Here is an 11,372-nt window from a genome sequence, read left to right on the forward strand (position 1 = left end):
AGAGCCATGTACCAATGTACTATTTTCAACTTAAATCACGAGGTATTTTTACTATTCTGTAAAACTCAAGATTTTAGTACTTGACATCACCAGATGAGAAGTTAAGCAGCTTTTGTGTGGAGAGTAAGAATAGTTGTGTACAAAGTAGAAAGATATCCAATTATGTGACAACCTTTGGTTAATAAAAACTGTTTACAGTTAAAAATATTGAAAACAGAAGGGCTAAGCCATCATTGAAACAATACTAAATAAAGCTTTTGTTTAAATGAACAAACACCAGTTAAGCTAATGGACCCGCCAGGTGAAGTTTCAGGTCATGTTCTGACGCTTCTGGTTCATTATCCTGGTATTACTTTTGTCAGGACATTCCCAAAAGGCCAAGGCCAGAGCAGAATATAGCCAGCCTCTAGTATTCATCAACAAGATGCTTAACTTCTCCACAACTTTATTCTCTAACCAGCATTGCTGTTGAATGGAATGAGCCATGGTGGCCTGCTAGGCAGCAGGGTTAGAAATAAAAAAGTAAACACCATGGTTCTTAGTCCTTCTGGTAATGGAATCTAGGAAGCCATGGAGGGGGGATGAGCAGTGATGTGTCTATAAGAGAAGTTTGGCAAAGTTCCTTAACCAGGTTCTTGGAGGAAGCATTCCTAAGATGGGAAGAATAAAAATGGGGGAGCAAAGGATGAAATCATTCCAAGAAGAGGGAAGTTCAATTACTACATATTCAAAAAAATAAATAAAAGAAAGAATATAAATGTCAGCAATTACATCTCAAAAAACCTGGATTTGGGGAGCATAGATAAAACTCTCTTCTTAGCCTTCCAAAAGTTTACGATCCTATTGGCAAGGCATATGAGCAATCATTATACATAGAATTGGCAAATCACTCACAAATGATAAGAGATGTAAACTATCCAGAAAATTATGGTGTGTGGGTGGCATATAGTAATTTAATTATGATTGATTTTAGGGAAGTTATTCCTGCTCCATGCAGACAACATATAGAAAGCTAGGTCATCTTTTCTGACACCTAGTTCCACAGTGTGTATTGAGGTGCTGGAGTGACTAGTATTGTGAACCCTGTGATTATAAACCATACAATTCACTTCCTCCACTGTAGGAGTGTCTTTGTCCAGTATAATGACTGATCATTATTCCAGACAGTCACAATGTATTCAGCTATTTACTCATTATGATGTCAACCAGACTGTACCCCCCACCAAAAAATGAAGATGGAAACTTAAAGCTTCCTAGTATTTTAAATAGCTATAGTACTGTGGGCAGTAGAGAGAAGCAAATAATTCCAGCAAATGTGCATGAAAAAGACTGACCTTTGGATGCTCACTGAAGTCATGGGGTGGGGCATTGAGGCTCCCCCAAGGAAAATGTGCATGAGAAGAGCAGAAGAGATTACTCAAAGAGCCTAGTTTTTGGGTAATGGGAAGGACCCACACAAATAAGCTAGAAAAGACAGAGAGAACAAAACAGAAAAACCAACACAAAGAGAAGGAACACTAAAAAGTGTGGAATTACCAAATCTTAGAAAAGAATTGGAGTTACTATTTAAAGGGCACAGAGCATAACACTTTTTTGGAAAAATTTTATTTAAAGAAAAATGCATCACATAGTTGACATAAATGATCATAGTACATTTGTTTCAAGATAAGAGAAAGCAAAGTTATTGAAAAATAGAAAGAAAAACTAAAAATAAAATGGGAAAGAAGAAAAATAAAGTTTAGCAAGTATATCTGTGAAAATTATTGTATCTCCAATAAAGTCATTAATACAATAGCAGAGCTTTAGTAAGTTCTTTTATTTTTTAATATAAGAGATAAAAAGTACAATAAAAAGGTATATGTGTGGCCATTGCTGTTGTTTGCATAGGCACAGAAAAATATGGGGAAAATAGAAAGAAAAAAACCTTTAGCCTAAAAACAGGGAGACCTTACCCATGAAGTATCCTGTCATAAGACCAACTATTGAATCTAGGCATACTAAATTGTCTAATCCCAAAGTCTTTCTCTGTGGTTCCAGTAAAAGCTCTTTATAATCATGTCGCTGTCAGGTTTCTGTGATTAGAGATCCTGGTTTCTGTATAGATCTTTTGTCAAAGTCAAAGAGACACAGAACTTCTGGTTTCATCTCACCATTAAGTGGCAATGCAGAGAACCCTACCCTGAGAGCAGGTTGTTGCTGTTACCAAGTCATCGGGGTGTCATATGAACACACTCTGGAGTAAGTCGATGACAGGGCAGCAGTAGGCCTTCCCTGGTAGAAGACTGATTCCTGGTGCTAGTGTAGAACATTGTGCTGTTTCCATAGATGGAATCTGAGGTTCAGGGGTGAATAGTCAATGTCCAATCTTCTGAAGCCTAAGCCAAGTTACTATGACATGTGTTCAGGGCATAAAGCACCACTGCAATATAAAATTTATGTGTTCTTATCTAAGAGCTAAAAGTTTGTTCACAGAGCATATCTTGATACAAAAGTTTGCAAAGAGAGGTGACATTCTAGGAACACTGGGAATGAAATTAAAGCATGGAATTGAAAGTTTGAAATGATTTTGTAAAATGGCAAATTTTCTGTCCTATAATAGTGGCAATAAACAAAAGAATTTTTAAACAATGGGAGAAAAAACACAAAAAATAAAAAATAAAAAAAATATGTCACAAGAAAACTAGTTTAGCAAAGTGCTGCATGCTGTTAAAAGCACACATAGAATAAAAAGTAAAACTACATTTTCAAGAAAGCACTTCAGAGAGAAGAGTTTGGGTGCCAGCAAGTGTCAGAGAGCAAATATCTGCTAACCTCTATATATGCATTTCATTGCGGGGACTCAAAAGGCCAAGGGGCAGTCACCTTGAAAAAAGACTCTCTTCTTCTGAGGAAACTGAGGACCTCAAGGGAGCCCTGTCCTATGCTTCTCTGTCTTTTCTGAATCCTTAAAGCTCTCCTCAGAGACCTGGGAAGTGAACCCCAAAAAAACTGCATTCTGAAGCTACCCAGTGAGCTAGTGAGTGAGTAAGAAATGGCTGACTGTGGGGACTGCCAAGTGAAGTGCTGATTGCTTCAGCTGCAGAGTCTCCGCCTTGCTGTGCTTCTTCTGAGGAAACTGAGGACTTCAAGGAACCCTGTCCTGTGCTCCTCTATCTTTCCTGAATCTTTCAAGCTCTCCTCAGAGCACATGGAAGCGAACTCCCAAAAAACTGCATTTTGAAGCTACCCAGTGAGCCAGTGAGTGAATAAGAAATGGCTGACTGTGGGGACTGCCAGGTCAAGTGCTGATTGCTTCACCTGCGGAGTCTCCACCCAGCTGTCCTTTTTCTGAGAAAACTGAGGACCTGAAGGGAGCCTGTCCTGTGCTTCTCTGTCTTTTCTGAATCCTTGAAGCTCTCCTCAGAGCTCTGAAAAGCGAACCCCCAAAAAAAACTGCATTCTGAAGCTACCCAGCGAGCGAATAGTAAGAAATGCCTGACTTTACAAGCCCAGAAAGGGGAAGCCGCTGAACTCTGCTGGAGCTCAGATGTCAGTACCCCTATCTGCCTGTCTTCTGTGCTATGCTCCATTTTTGGCCTGGTTTCATCCTGTGTGTGACTTATCTGCAGACGGCTCGCCTTCCCTGGAGCCTTCGTTGGAGGTGAGCTTACATGCCCAGAAAGGGGAAGCCGCTGAACTCTGCTGGAACTCAGATGCCAGCACCACTATCTGCCAGTCTTCTGTGCTGTGCTCCATTTTCACCCTGATTTCATCCTATGTGTGGCTCATCTACAGACGGCTCGCCTTCCCTGAAGCCTTCCCTAGAGGTGAGTTTACAAACCCAGAAAGGGGAAGCCACTGAACTCTGCTGGAACTCAGATGCCAGCACCCCTATCTGCCTGTCTTCTGTACTTTGCTCCATTTTCAGCCTGATTTCATCCTGTGTGTGGCCCATCTGTGGATGGCTTGCCTTCCCTGGAGCCTTCCCTGGAGCTGAGCTTACACACCCAGAAAGGGGAAAGCACTGAACTCTGCTGGAACTCAGATGCCAGCACCCTTATCTGCCTGTCTTCTGTGCTGTGCTCCATTTTTGGCCTGATTTCATCCTGTGTGTCGCTCATCTGTGGACAGCTCGCTTTCCCTGGAGGTGAGTTTACAGGCACAGAAAGGGTGGAACCAGAGGAGCATGACCACTCCGCTTCACTTCCCAGCCATGCACATCATTTAACCAATGAGTACAACCACAACACGTAGAAAAACCCACAATACAAGTGTGACAATGGGGAAACAACGCAGGCCAGCATCAGACATAGAGAATGACAATGGCAACTCTGATGACTTGAACATGACCAACCAACTAGTCAGTTTCTCAGATAAGTCGCAATATGGAAGATGTTCAAAGAACACAAAGAAAGTATAGAAAGAGAACACTAATAAGAATCAAGATAATCTGATGATAGAAATCAGAAAACTCCAAACTGAAATTTCAGGTCGAATAAGAGGTCTGAAAAACTCAGTAGATGAATTGAAGAAAAACATGGTTGAGCTTTCCCACGGGTTAACAGCAGCTGAGAATAGAATTAGTACACTAGAAAAATGAGATGAATAACAATTCCATACAGCAGAAGAAATTGGAAAAAAAGCCTTAAAGGAAATGTTCAAACAATGGAAAAATTACTCAAAGAATGTGAACAGATGAAAATAGAAGTGTATGATAAGCTCAACAGAAAAAACTTAAGAATCATTGGAGTCCCAGAGACCCACGAAGAAAATCTCCAGGAAGAATCAATAGTCAAGACATCATTAAAGAGAAACTACTGTAGGTAAAGAATACATGCGATCAAATCCTGCATGCCAGAAGAGTACCAACTAAAAGAGACCCCAGAAAAAACACCCCAAGACACATACTAGTGACAATGACAATACCACAGATAGAGACAGAATTCTAAAAGCAGCAAGATCAAAAAGGAAAATTACATTCAAGGGGACATCCTTGAGATTTACAGCAGACCTGTCACCAGAAACACTCAAGGCCAGAAAGCAGTGGTGGGACATAGTGAAAAAATATATAATATATATAATATATATAAATATAAAAATATATAAATCAATGATATAAATGCTTCACCTAGAATACTGCACGCAGCAAAACTCACTTTCAGGTTTGAAGGAAGAACACATGGTTTCACAGACAAACAACAGCTCAGAAACTTTACAGACTCAAAACCAGTTTTTTGTTTTGGTTTGGTATGGTTTGGTTTTTCGAGACACAACCATTTGATGCTCAGGGATTACTCTTGGCTAAGCACTCAGAAATTGCCCCTGGCTTAGGGGGAACATATGGGACACCTGGGGATCGAACCATGGTCCTTCCTTGGCTAGCACTTGCAAGACAGACACCTTACTTCTAGCGCCACCTCGCCGGCCCCTCAAAACCAATTTTAAAAGAAAAACTGAAAGGCATACTTTAAGACAAGACTGACCAACAGGCACACCAAACTTCGATATAAAGATGGTACTAAATCAATGGACTTTCTATACACCAATAGTAATAAGGAAGAAATGGACATTAAGAAACCAACCCCATTCACAATAATGCCACACAAACTCAAATATCTTGGAATCAACTTGACTAAAAATGTGAAGGACCTATACAAAGAAAACTATAAAACTCTGCTCCGAGAAATAAGAGAGGACACGCGGAAATGGAAGCACATACCCTGCTCATGGATTGGCAGGATTAACATCATCAAAATGGCAATACTCCCCAAAGCATTGTACAGATTTAATGTGATCCTTCTAAAGATATCTATGACATGCTTCAAAGAAGTGCATCAGGCACTTTTGAAATTCATTTGGAACAATAAACACCCTAGAATAGCTAAAGCAATCATTGGGAAAAATAATATGAAAGGAATTACTTTCCCCAACTTTAAACTGTACTACAAAGCAATAGTTATCAAAACAGCATGGCATTGGAATAAAGACAGGCCCTCAGATCAGTGGAATAGGCTTGAATACTCAGAAAATGTTCCCCAGACATACAATCACCTAATATTTGATAAAGGAGCAAGAAATCCTAAATGGAGCAAAGAAAGCCTCTTCAACAAGTGCTGTTGGCACAACTGGCTAGCCACTTGCAAAAAATTGAACTTAGACCCCCAGCTAACATCATCTACGAAGGTTAAATCCAAATGGATGAAACACCTCGATATCAGACCCGAAACCATAAGATATATAAAACAACACGTAGGTAAAACACTCCAGGACATTTAGACTAAAGGCATCTTCAAAGAGGAAACTGCACTCTCCAAGCAAGTGAAAGCAGAGATTAACAGATGGGTATATATTAAACTGAGAAGCTTCTGCACCTCAAAAAATTTAGTGCCCAGGATACAAGAGTCCCCCACAGAGTGGGAGAAACTATTCACCCAATACCCATCAGATAAGGGGCTATTCTCCAAAATATACAAGGCACGACAGAAATTTACAAAAAAAAAAAACCTTCTAATCTCATCAAAAAATGGGGAGAAGAAATGAACAGACAATTTGACAAAGAAGAAATACAAATAGCCAAAAGACACATTGAAAAATGCTCCACATCACTAATCATCAGGGAGATGCAAATCAAAACAACTATGAGGTACCACCTCACACCCCAGAGACTGGCACATATCACAAAGAATGAGAACAAGCAGTGGCGGGGAGAGAAAGGAACTCTTATCCACTGCTGGTGAAAATGCCATCTAGTTCAACCTTTATGGAAAGCAATATGGAGATTCCTCCAAAAACTGGAAATTGAGCTCCCATATGACCCAGCTATACCACTCCTAGGAATATACCTTAGGCACACAAAAATACAATACAAAAATTCCTTCCTTACACCTATATTCATTGCAGCACTATTTACCATTGCAAGACTCTGGAAACAGCCAAGATACCCTTCAACAGATGAATGGCTAAAGAAACTGTGGTACATATACACAATGGAATATTATGCAGCTATTAGGAGAGATGAAGTCATGAAATTTTCCTATACATGGATGTACATGGAATCTATTATGCTGAGTGAAATAAGTCAGAGAGAGAGAAAGACACAGAATGGTTTCACTCATCTATGGGTTTTAAGAAAAATGAAAGACATTCTTGCAATAATAACTTTCAGACACAAAAGAGAAAAGAGCTGGAAGTTACAGCTCACCTCATGAAGCTCACCACAAACAGGGATGAGTTTAGTTAAAGAAATAACTAAGTTTCGAACTATCCTAATAATGAGAATGTACCAGGGAAATAGAAAGCCTGTCTAGAGTACAGGCAGGGGTTGGGTGGGGAGGAGGGAGATTTGGGACATTGGTGATGGGAATGTTGCACTGGTGATGGGTGGTGTTCTTTACATGACTGAAACCCAAACACAATCATGTATGTAATAAATTTGTTTAAATAATAAAATTGAAAAAAAGAAAAAAGACTCTAAGAAATACGAACTAAAATCTGCAGGCCTGTGTTTGCTGTGCTTTCCCTGGTAACCTGCACACTGCCCTTCCCTTTATCCTCTCTACTGTCATCTGTCTGAGCTTAGCTATGTAAAACAGCATCTGACACCATGTGGATAAATAAATTCATTTTTCTGGGTCTCTTCTATATATATAGACAGTTCACCCATTACTGACAAGCTTCTGAGTGATCACCCACTCCTAACAAACTTCTGAGTAATCTATTTGACCACCTTGAAGAATCTAAAAAGGGTCTGGGATGGCTTCCTTTGCATTCACCCCATTATAACCATGCAGAACTTCTCTAAAGAGCTTTGTGTGGAAAGAAGAGATGTGGTCTACTGGCAGTGAAAGGGAAGTGACTTTGCATTGGAAAAACCGATTTATTTTCTGATACAGAAATTGTTGAGGACATCCTTTAGTATGTTTTCAGATAAACTCTACCCTCTCTCAATGGCTTTGAGCAGGAAAAAAAAGTGGAGAAAAATCCCTTCATAAAAAAACATCAATTTTCAAACACAAAGAAATCCAGCATTAGTCTAGTTTATCACCTGCCTTGGGTGATAAATAAATGTTCATCTCGTTTATTCCTGAAGTATCTTCAAAGAAGATTCATCAGCCTTTCCTATTAGTCTATTCCATGATTTAGTCATTCACAAAGAAAAGAATCCCTCTTTTATCAAACAGAATTCTCTAGGCGCAATTTCATTCCCATTTTATCTTGTGCTTGCCTGTGCAGTAGGATATTCAAATAATTGCTAAATGCTGCTCCACATTGCTTTTTCCAATTAAATAAACCCAGCATTTTAGCTCTTCTATCCAGACTTGACCTCTAGTCTATTTATCAACTTTCCTTCTCAGCTTCCTCCTATTTTTCAATAGTGCCCTTGTTGATCAATAGCTGTCTTTTCAGTTCTGTGTTCTTTCCTCATTTCTCCAAAATATCTGCCAAACTCAATTTTGATGTAATTTTAATCAATATTTTCATCATTACTGAATGAACTTTTCCAACCACTTTCCTGCACAGATAAATTTGAAGTTGGGAAAATTTTATTCATTTGTCTCTCTTTTCTTTTTTTTTTTTTTTTTTTTGGAACCACACCTGCAGTGCTCAGGGGTTAACTCCCAGTTCATAGTTAGCTCAGGGATCACTCTTGGAAGGCTCAGGGGACAATATGGGGTGGTGAGAACAGACCCAGTTTGGCCACATGCAAGGTAAGTGCCCTTCCCACTGTACTATTGCTCCAGCCCTTGTTTGTCTTTCTTTGAATATTTTTCCCTCTTGGCAAGTCCTGCGGCCTGTCTTTTTCTCAGGCTTTAACTTCACAGCCCATCATGAATTCATCCATTTATGCAGAAATTATTAAGAGAGACCAATTGATGTACCAGGAATGATGACAGGCACTGATTCTATGAGAATAAGATAGACCTAGTGAAAGATTCTAGCATGAATCAAGTGAGCACATAAAATGCATGTGCAATTGTCATTTTGGTATGTGGGGCAAAATAGAGTTGAAGGGAAATGTAAAACAAGAAGCTGAATTTGGGCTAGTTGTGGAAGTCAAAAAAAAAGGTTTCATTGAGGAGGTAAAAGCTGAAGTAATTCTCAAAGGATAAATAGGACGGAAGTAGTCAAGAATGTATAAAAGAGAATGTTTGCAAAGAGAGAAATATGCATGGAGAAATGACCTGGGACAAGGTAGAGGTGGACACAAAAGAGACTGTGGAACTGGTGGATAGGAAAAGCTGGGGTAAAGGAGGGGATTTTGCTGTCTGAATTGAGTGGTGTGGTTGTCATGTATAGTAGCAGTTGGAAGGAAGCTGAAATAACACTGGGAACCAGTCAGGACTGTGCCCAGGCCAGAGCAAGTTGCAGCCCTGACCCAACAATTGTCTGGCCCATGCCAGTAGCTGGGGGCACTGCAGTGGGTCTACGATGGGAAAAAATAAGAAAGTTCTCCCAACTGCTGAGGACCCATATGATGTAAGTTTAGAATAGGAGGTACCACTTGAAGAGGCAGAAGTGACAGTATCTGATGTGAAGAAAGCAGGAGGTGGTGGGGAGTAGAATGGCCCCTGGGTTTCTAACTTGAACATCTCACTGAGGTTAAAAGGTACCTCAGTAACAGTAAGGGGTGATGTTCCAGTATTGGATGTCAGTTTTGGGCTGAAGAGTTTTCAGATTTATTGCATAACTCAGAGATGTTAGTGACCAAACAGAAAAGGTGAGTTTGCTAAGCCCACCATTAAAGGCACACACGGTCATTTTAGGTGAGAGACAAATGTCATTTTAACAGCTGCATATTTAACTTAATGTGATATAAGCAAATGATTTGAACTCTGGAACAGAATTTGGTGAGGCAAGTTAAAATTTGAGGGCCAGTCACCCTGTTAGAACTGGGTCAGCTTCGTAGACTCACTCTTTTATGGAACAAGATGTAAACTAAGCCATGAAAGATCATGGGTACACCAACTCACACAGCAGAAAGCTGGCCATCTCAGAAGGAGAAGGTGGGCCAAGCCCCTGCCATGCCAAATCCATGCCTACTGCCTCCATCGCCCAGAATCATCATTTTCTCAATGGCCCTGCCTCATTACCCCTCTATGATTCCCTCAGGGAATATATAAACTAAGCCCTAACTCAGCATTTTAATGGAGATGAAGTGGGCCAAACTGAGCAGTGTTTAGGGATTATTTCTGGTTCATTGTTGAGGTGGCGATTGGAGAATTATTAACAATGCCTGGGACAGAACCAGGGTCAGCTGTGTCTAAGGCCAGTGCCTTACCTCCCATACTCCTCTCTCAATCTTTCTAGTCCTTTAATTAGCAACTTTAAAGAAACAACCACAATTAGCAAAGTAGAAAGCTTAGTCATATTTCCAAACCACATGTGTAAGCACTTATAGACAACAAGCAAAAGAACCTCAGAAGAGAAAGAGATGATAATATAGCTCTCAAATTTTTCGAATAATTTTTCATTTTGAAAAATTCTAAGCACTATAACTCCAAATTTGAAGCAATTTGCCTTTTTTGTTGGTTTTTTTTTTAGCAATTTTCTTTTGTCTTATGAAAATAGCAGAATAATCAGTCAAAGGAAAGCAAAATATATCATCTTGTCGAAACCTTGCAAAATTATTCCTTTCAGAAGATGGGGCACAAGATCAGTCCTGAGTATTTAATACCTTGTATCCAAGTTCTATTTCTATGGCTGAATAGAAAACTTGCCATTAGGGCTTCTTACAAAGCAGACAATTCTCCACCATGGCTGGTTCTCGTGTACCGGTTCTATCTCCATTTAGCTGCAGGCCAGAACCTCCTGCAGAACACCAATTTGGACAATTGCTCATGTACAAGAGGACAGCTCAATGTGGATATTACCAAAGTTGGCAGGAAAAAAATGAGTTTTGGTAAACTTCTAGAAAATACATGCTAAAAGTAGACCAGGAGAAGTCAGTAACTTGAGATATAGCACCATCTCAGAAAAAAACAAAGAACTCTATCAGCAGCCAAATGATGTGTGTAGAATCAAAGAAAAATATACACCATTAGGAATTCTACCCAACAGGAAGAAAGGTACATGAAATATCTTTATCCACACAAGATATGTAGAAAGCTCAGAATCTTGAGGGCTGGCAAGGGTAGGGGGCTGCCTTGTATATACAGTTGACCCAGGTTCAATCTCCTGCACCTCACATGGTACCCCCAGGAGTGATCCCTGAGTGCAGAGTCAGAAGTAAGTCCTGAGTACTGCTGCATGTAACATAAAAAAGCCTCAGAATCTTGGCAGGAATGATTAAAGTGTTTCTCTTTGACAGAAGTTAGTATAAATGAAAAGAAAACTGCCACTGCCAGTTCATGTGTTGAGACAGATATATAATACTTCAAAAAAATGAAAAATTA

Source organism: Suncus etruscus, chromosome 14 (assembly GCF_024139225.1).
Source record: "Suncus etruscus isolate mSunEtr1 chromosome 14, mSunEtr1.pri.cur, whole genome shotgun sequence".
Lineage (NCBI taxonomy): Eukaryota > Metazoa > Chordata > Mammalia > Eulipotyphla > Soricidae > Suncus > Suncus etruscus.